Source organism: Ammospiza nelsoni, chromosome 14 (assembly GCF_027579445.1).
Source record: "Ammospiza nelsoni isolate bAmmNel1 chromosome 14, bAmmNel1.pri, whole genome shotgun sequence".
NCBI classification, from domain to species: Eukaryota; Metazoa; Chordata; class Aves; order Passeriformes; family Passerellidae; genus Ammospiza; species Ammospiza nelsoni.
This window is the reverse complement of record NC_080646.1, coordinates 20,890,796-20,899,110: the sequence shown is the minus strand read 5'-3', so window position 1 is coordinate 20,899,110 and position 8,315 is coordinate 20,890,796. Positions and strand designations below refer to the sequence as shown.

Here is an 8,315-nt window from a genome sequence, read left to right as displayed (position 1 = left end):
AAATCACCACACTGTAGTCTTCTGCATAAATTGCTGCACTTGTTGCAAACAAAATCCTGAAATCTCCCCAAACACAACTGTGCAGTCCCAAATGACCACAATGTGTGAGAAAAATCATTCAACCCCCCTGTATACCCAAGCACCAGGTGTCACAGGGAGCACCAATCCCTGCAACTAGAAAGTCCACACACACAGGCTCACCGGGAAGGGAGCATCTCTTTATGAGGGGACAGAGAGCTCACTCTTCTCAACACGACACACACCATACACCACATTGGCATCCACCCACATCATCTTCCTCAAACATTCACACACTGAAAACACAACCACAATTACAACACACAGGAAAAACAGCAGCAGTAAAACAGGATTTGCTCAATTCACCCCCAGAATTGCTAGCAGGTCCTTATTGACACAGCAAATCCTTTCTGCCATCAGCCAGACCCAAGCCCAAACTGCACAGGCGTACGTTGTGCACAGGACATCTCTGTGTGACTTGTGAACAGCCCTTCCCCTGCATACGCCTTAGGGTTACTTTATACAGAGTTAAACGTTCCTTTCTCCACAGTGCCAGCAGTCTTGTCTGTCCCCCACGAGGAGCAGCCGAGAGCGGAGGTGCCTCCAGGAAAGGAATGTCCTGGCAGCGCCCAGAGACGTCCAGAGCCCGGATGTTCTTGCTGGAGCAGGGAAGCGTTCCTGCCGCGGTCAGCAAATGAGGTGTGGAATAGAACTCCCCACAGTTAAAGGTAGAAAGTGGTGTGTTTATTACAGCCAGGCACAGGAGGAGTTGTCTCCTAAAGACATGTGTGAAGAATCACTGGCTCTCTCTCTCATCTCTACTCATCTAAAATATCTGACACATTCATATAAATCCCAAAAAACCTGACACATATTCATTAGATAACACTGCCTACCCTCCTTTGAATTAAAATGTATTATAATTGAGTCCAAAGTTCCTTCGCATTTCTGCAGTCTTTCACTTCAAATGGGTTGGTGGGTTTTAAAGTGGGGAATGGTCTCCTTCTGATGAAGGCCAAGACGTCTTCCTCAATTTGACCTCTTTCCTTATGATCTGTTGGCAGGCTTTCACACCCCTTGGCTATAGTTGTGGTTTCGGGGCCCAGGTGCAGGCTACGGTCCTCTTCTTTGTCACAAAGAAATCCGCATCCCATCCCGCTTCTTTAAACATAGTAAAGACAGGCAAGTGATATATTACCCTAGCCTTAACTACCTTATCTGATAAAAATTAACTATCCCTTATTATTTCTACTCTTCTTGCTATGCTCTTTCCCCCTAACTAAATCTTGCTAAAATTTTAACTCTTCCAGTTCTTTTAAATCCTGGATTCATGGCCTCATCTCACACACCAGCCATGTGTGAGCCGATGCTGTAACTGGGAAATTCCACTCCTGAGCAGGAGATCCCAGGCCTGGTTCTGAGCTGGAAGGGTGAGAAGGATGAGATGCACGTGGTTTTGCTCCAGGGGATGTCCTGAAAGTGCACTGCCTACCTGCCCCTGCTGCCGAGCACCACGCTCCACCTCCTTCTCCCGCTCAGCAGATTTTTAGGAATCCAGGGCTTGGTATGTATTATTTGCTACTGCAACAAATGGAATGAATTTGCTTTGCAAGCCCAGTTTTGTCCTGGGTTATTTTCTGCATGGGTCTCCTCCTGAACCTGGGACAATGACCAGTAGGGCCCTACAGGACACTCCTCTTGTCAGTAAATTCGGAGAAGTGATTTAAGTATCAAGAAGTCAATAAGTATCAATCAGTAAATCAAATAATTTGGGGGAATATTTAGCCTGTGAGTTTCAGCAAAGTATTGAATATGTCTTAGATCCATGGATACAAACTAGTAAGGGTGTGCACGTGTTAGGGAAGTGATTCCCCACACACCCAGTGCTGAGATCAAGGATTGCCTCTCTTCTAACCCTGAGCTGGCAGCAGGAATTGGGCCCTGCTTGGTAACGTTCATTTTGAAGACTTCTGTTGAGCAGGTAAGAATGGTCAAAATTAAATCTTTTCCAGCTGTTTTCCTTTGGTTTACCAGTTTGAGGGTTAAAATTGTGTGCTGCAGGTGTCCAGGGTGTGTGCAGAGCAGTGCAGCCCCAGACACCACTTGGCTTGCCCACAGGTTGTCATGCCTTGCTGCCAGGTGTGCCCAGCTGTGGCAGGAGAAGGAGCCCGCAGCGCAGTGGGCACCGTGCCCTGCCCAGCCGGGGCTCTCTGGCACAGAGCAGCAGCAGCGCCAGCGCCGTTCAACCCGCTCCTGCCTTGGCTTCCCCTGGCACACAGAAGCCTCTGGAAATCAGCACCGCCAGCGGCGTTCCCAGCTGGGAGCAGCTGCTGCTGGCGGGCAGATGCTGCCAGTTCCACTGCTGCCAAAGGGGAAGAGAGGCAGAGATGTACCCGCACCGGAGCCCTGGGCATGTCCAATAAAGGTGCAAATATGTGGGGAGATTTGTTAGGAAACATTTCAGCTGTGATGCCAACAGTGGCTTCTCTCCTGGTTCTGTGTGTTCTGGACAAGTAATGCAATGGTTGGGTCTGACAATTAAGAAGCAGATGTTATGTGGATGTTCAAATGAGTAGTGATTATATTGTAATATATCCTCCCATAGTCCTCTTTCCCGTCCCCCTTGTAACAGCCTGGGTAGTCAGGGCATTTGGGGAGGGCTGGCTTGTGACCAGCAGGCAGCGTGTAACAACACCTGACCTCCAGTCGGGATGCAGGAAAGTAATCTCCACCAATGGGCAGCAGAGAAAGAGTTGACTGACAAAACTTTTGGAGGGGCTGAGGGTATAAAAGGCAGAGCATCCTTTTTGTAGATGAGCACATGGCTACTAATCACAGAGACTCCCAATGATGCGACTTTTCCTTATTCAGTCCTTTGTTAAGGTTTACTAAACCTTTAAAATTTTAAAAGTGAGAGTCATTTCTCACACGTGCAATGCTGTGGGCCATTGTCTTGGTCTGGTTTCCTTTGCTTGTGTCCCATCTGAGTGCTCAGTTGGGGTACAGGCTGTAGGTGCTTGGGGCAATCCTGGAGTTCCTCTTGGATCCTCTGAACAACAGGGTTTGGCCCATGAGGGGAATTTTTGCTGCTTTGTGACAGATGAGAATTTCCCAGGCTCTTTTGTGTTTTCTGTAGGGAAGGTTGGTTATTGCTTTGCATAAACTCACAGACCAACACAGAGCTATCCCTTTGTGATGTCAGGGCATGGTTGCCCCATCGTCATAGTGGCATCAGAAGGTTGCATTGTTGCACGGAAGGCCTGAGTGTCAGAGCAGCCCTAGGCCTTGCTCAGATCAGGAGAACCTTCCTGGTCAAAGCATCTGTCAGTAGGCAGCTGCCCACTGACAAGAGGCTTGTTTTTTTAGCGTTTAGAAAAATTGCAGAAATGCCAATAATTAACCATCTGGCCACTGCAGCTTTTGCTGCATATGGCATTACTTATTCCATTTATTATTTCACGAATTTTGCACGTAAGTAGAGGTTTCCCTTCTGCTTTGTTAGGGTGTAAAGTAACCTGGCTTTTGTATGTCTTCCTGCTCTTTGTTGGGGGCTGAGTTTCTGATTTTGAAACAGAAAGAGCATTAGGATGCCTCTGCTTTGGTAAAGCTCCTGTCAAGAGGTTCAGCTAAAAGGGGGTGTCTGTAGCCACAGGGGCAGCATTTGCAGGGGAACCTGCAGGGCTTCCGTTCCCTGCACGGGAGAGTCTGTGGCAGCAGAGTCTGTCATTTCCTCAGGTTGCTGGGAGAAGCAAGACACCTTTGAAAATGTAGACTGGCAGACGTTCTTTAAGGCTTTCCAAAAACTCTGCAGTTGTTCCCAGAATTCAGAGAAAGCTTCTTTCTTTTTAAATTCTGTCATGAAAGTATTTGACTAACTTGATCTTTTACTAAATGCTAAAATAGTTGTTCCCTTTGAAAGGAAGTGCTGCTGTGCTTTTCCACAATAGAACTGCGCCACCTCTGGGGGATTTTGGGGAAGCTTTTCTGGGCAACTATTTCCTGCAAGTTAATCAGAATTAGTGCATGACACTGAGTGAAAAAAAAAAAGAGTACCTGAAGGAGAAGATTTCAGAAGCTGTCTTATGTGTTTGGTAGAACAGGAGCATTAAGTGTTAAAAACACTTTGCATTTGCTTGATCATATTTGTATTCATTTCCTGGCTAAACTGGCTGCAGTGTAGGCACAACCAAGAATATTGTCCTGATCTCTTGCTGGCTGTGTGAATGAGATGTGTCTCCTGGAGGGATGTTGTGAAATGGGAAATCATCTCTGTTTGGGTTGACTTTTCTGTTGGATTCAGCAGCCCAGGCAGTTTTCTCACACCATCTGGTTCATTTTCCCTTCCCACTACAGGTCACCTGAAGTGTGTATTCAGCAGCACTGAAGATCCTGAGGTGAGTGAGAAAGGAACATTTCATGTTCCTGGTGTTTAGGAATTGTAGAGGAAGATGTGAGCTTGGCCAGTAGCAGTAGACTGAAGAGGGCCAGCTAGGAAGGCCGAAAGAAAAACCATATTCATGCCTGTAACAAAAATAATAAAGGCAGAGATAGATATTTTTAAATTTCCTTCTCAGAGTTTGAAGAACTAAAAACCTAGTTTTGAAAAGAGAAAAATGCTTGCAGACAGCAGATAGGGAAAATTTAATTAAGAGCAATTTCCTGTACAGTTGAATTAGATCACTTTAATTTAAAGAGAGGGACTTAGAATCCTATTCCTATCAAACTTTATGATATCTACTTGGAACATGAGGTGGTAGCACAGGAAGGCCATCTTGCAATGGTGCCTGCAGTATCTGAAGTGCAATGGGCACCTTTGTGGCTGGGGAGCTGCGTGGGCCCAAAGGACGCAGGGCTGGCGGCCGTGAGCAGCTGAAGATGAGGCAGCGTGGGGCCAGGGGGCCAAGAAGGCCAAGGGCACGGTGGCTGTGCCAGCAGCAGTGGGGCAGCAGGAGCAGGGCAGGGAGCGTGGCCCTGTGCTGGGCAGCGCTGCGGCCACAGCTGGAGTGCTGTGTGCAGCTGTGGGCCCTGGGAAGCAGAAAGTCATGGAGGGGCTGCAGCGTGGGCACAGAGGGACAGGGGAGCTGGGCAGGGGGTGCAGCACAAGGCCAGGGAGGAGGTGCTGAGGGAGCTTTAGCCTGGACAATGGGGGCTCATGAGGGACCTTCAGGCAGACTTCCATAGATCCCTGCCTTGGATCCATAGAGCCAATGCTCAGCACGAGGGCTGTTTCCCTGCCAAACATCCCTTCACTGCATCCAAGTGCTTTAGATACTGGTGTGGGTAACACTTTCATATTTTGTTTGTTGATTTGTTTGTTTGCTAGAAGGAGAAGCCTTGTGCAATTTCTCCTTCTCCAGGGAGCTTTTTCTGAATCTCTCCTGGCCTTTTCCAGCCATGGCAGAAACTTTCAGGTTAACGGCTCCCGTGTCTTTTGGCTGCCCAGGGAATCAGTGTGTGTTGTGTTTGGGAACTGAGTAGGAAATCAATGCCCTTGCATTCCAGCTGGTGCTCAGAGATTAGAGGAGCTGGGAGGGGCTGGGCTGCATTTCTGATTCCAGCCACTTTAGCACCATCAGTGTGGGCGAGTCCAAGAGAAGAACTTGCCCGAGCACAGATGCACAAAGGGAGCCGTTCCCAGTGCAATGCTCTGGGTCTGATTGCATTCCATAAGGACCTACATGCTCCAGATTCCCCAAGAGTGTGGGTTACTGAAGCAACAGGAGAGCAAGTTCAGGATGGCTGCTGGTTGGGGCACTGCTGCCGAGTGCTGATGTGTGTAGCGACAGAAAGGACAGGATTGATTCAGGGTGACCCCCACGTGGCGAAAAATGTGCTTTCACTCTATGATTTAGAAGTTTAAACAAATGCTTTATTAAGCTATGTTATATTACACTAGTACTATATTAAAACTATACTAAAGAGATATTATACTAAAAACATACGAAAGAAAAACTTGTGACTGTCTCCACACAGCCTTTTATCTAATTATCAAATCAGTCTAGACAACTATCACTAAAATCCAATTAACAAATCACTTTCAGTAAACAATCACTATAACACATTCTTCATGTACTAAAAAACAAGAACAGCAAGGAGAGATAATAATTGTTTTCTCTCCTTCTATGAGTTTCTCACTACCTTCCCTTAAAAAAAACCTAGGAGAGAGAATTATATCTCTCTCCATTCAAAGAATGTAAATACTAGAGCACAGTAAAGAGAGATGATAAAAGTGAGATCTGTCTATCTATCTATTTTAATCTTCCTGGCTCTGCTCCAAAGCAGTGGAAGATGCAAAGCTCACCTAAAGGCATCCCTTCAGGAGAGAAGTAGAGACAAGTTCCATTGACTGATCCTGAGCAGGCAGAGATGTTTCCCCCTCCAGAGATGGTTGCTTTTTCCCGTCATGTTTTCCTACTCCAGCCTTTTCTGACCTGAAGCCTTCATTTGTCCTTTAAATTTTTGCATGTCTTAAGGGAGTGGAACTATCCCATGCTGTAGCTGGGGTCTGGTGACTCTGGTCATACATGCCATGCCATACATGACACATGGTTTCCTTCACTGGCATCCCCAGGGCTGTGTAAGTGCATTCGTTAATGGGGCCTTATGAGAAACTCTGTTACTGCTGGTCAGAATTCTCCGTTGACAAAAGAGGGAGAAGAAACACCTTGGTCCTCCTCCATATACTGAGGTGGCCATAGAGGTTCTCTGACTTCCATCAGAGATCTTTGCATGCATCCTTATCTCCTGAATGACCCGGTTTTCTAACAAGAGTGTGGATGTCAGGAAGGAGGAATGCTGGTGCGGGCCTGAAGAGAACGTGAACTCCAGAAGTGTCTCTCACAAGGAGTGAGCTCACCCAGGAAGCCCCTGCAGAGCCAGGATGGAGCTGTGGGACAGGGCGGGGAGTCAGTCACTACTGAAAGACAAACAGGACACGGCAGAAGCAGAGGGAGGCCCTCACCCGACCCTTGAGAAATGCCACCCCTTCCCTGTCAGCTGCCTGAGAGGCTGCTGGAGCTTCAGTCCCAGATGGCCCCTGATTGTAGGGCCAGGGTCACTTTGGAATCTGTGCCTCCCCTCGGGCAGAGAACGACCCAGGAGAGCAGCAGCACAGTGCTTTGGGAACGTGTGAGCCCAGCAGTCTGTGAGTCTTGGCCCACAAAGGGCGTATGGGAAGTTGAAACCCATCTTCTCTTGCTTTCTGTGCAGGTGCTTCTAGAGAAAGAGCAGGAGCACACTGCCTCATCTGAGCTGCCATGCCAGACTCAGGGAGAGCTGTTCCCAGCCCGAGGGCAGGAAGAGCAGCTCAGGCAGCAGGTGGAAGAGCCACAGGAGAATGGGCAGGTAAGCCTGACTGGCCAGGGCACAGAGGGAAGGGCAGGAAGAGGGGCATAAACCAGAGCTCTTGGCACTGAGGAGGCCAGGAGTCCCACGGGCAATGGAGGCACAGAGCCTTGCAATCTGCAGAGATCAGCCCTGGGACAGGAGGTTTGCAATGGAGGCGGATGTGGGGAGGGAAGCAGAAAGAAGGGGCTGAATAAATGTGATTTGGAGGCTGCAAGAGGAAAAAAGCTGAGCCTGATGGCAGCTCTCAGTCCCTTGCTCTGCTTTTGTGTGTACAGAACATCAAGGCAGAGCCACAAGCAGAGCTGCCCGAAGCTCAGAGTGACATCATGGCAGTGAAGAGAAAGAACAAGGAAGACATGGGTAGAATTCAAGAGGAGAATCTCCATCAGCAGAGGGGCGATCAACAAAACCAGGTGAATGAAAGAGTGGCAGACACTCCACTCATGAAATGTCCTCTCTTTTGTTTATTAGAGAACATGAAGGAACAGCTGGATGCAGAGCTTCAGACAGCTCACAGTATGATCAAGGCAAGGCATAAGCGGCTGGAGGAAGAAATGAAAATCATCAGAGAGAAACTTAATCGCTTCCGTCAGTCTCTGCAAAACCAAGTGAGTGAAAGAGGGATGCAGCCACTGCAGTCACCAATCTGGTGGTTTCTGCCCTTCTTGCCTTTCCAGTGCAGAGCAGCAGGGAGTGGGGCCATGCCTCTGAGTGCCATGCTGCTGTAGTGTGTGTATCACAGTCCCTCTGAAGGACATTTCCTGGTGTGCTGAATCTCAACTGCTGCCCTGGACAGTGAAACTTGTCCTTTGGCCTTTTGGCCAGCAGTCATCCAAATTGATTCCTGCTGGCCAGTTCCTGCTCTCCTTTTTTCTTGAGGTGTTTTTACAGTGGAACTTGGTGACCCAGATGGAGGATTGAAACAAGCTGTTGTATCCCCTGTCAATCTG

General features: G+C 48.2%; 1 long non-coding RNA gene across 1 annotated transcript; it reads left to right on the top strand.

Annotated features, from left to right (window-relative positions):
• Positions 1-1,333: 1,333 nt before the first annotated feature.
• LOC132079324 (uncharacterized) lies at positions 1,334-7,781 on the top strand. Its single transcript, XR_009419389.1, has 4 exons — positions 1,334-1,582; positions 4,372-4,412; positions 7,228-7,362; positions 7,641-7,781. It is a non-coding gene; the product is annotated as an uncharacterized LOC132079324 (long non-coding RNA).
• Positions 7,782-8,315: the final 534 nt, after the last annotated feature.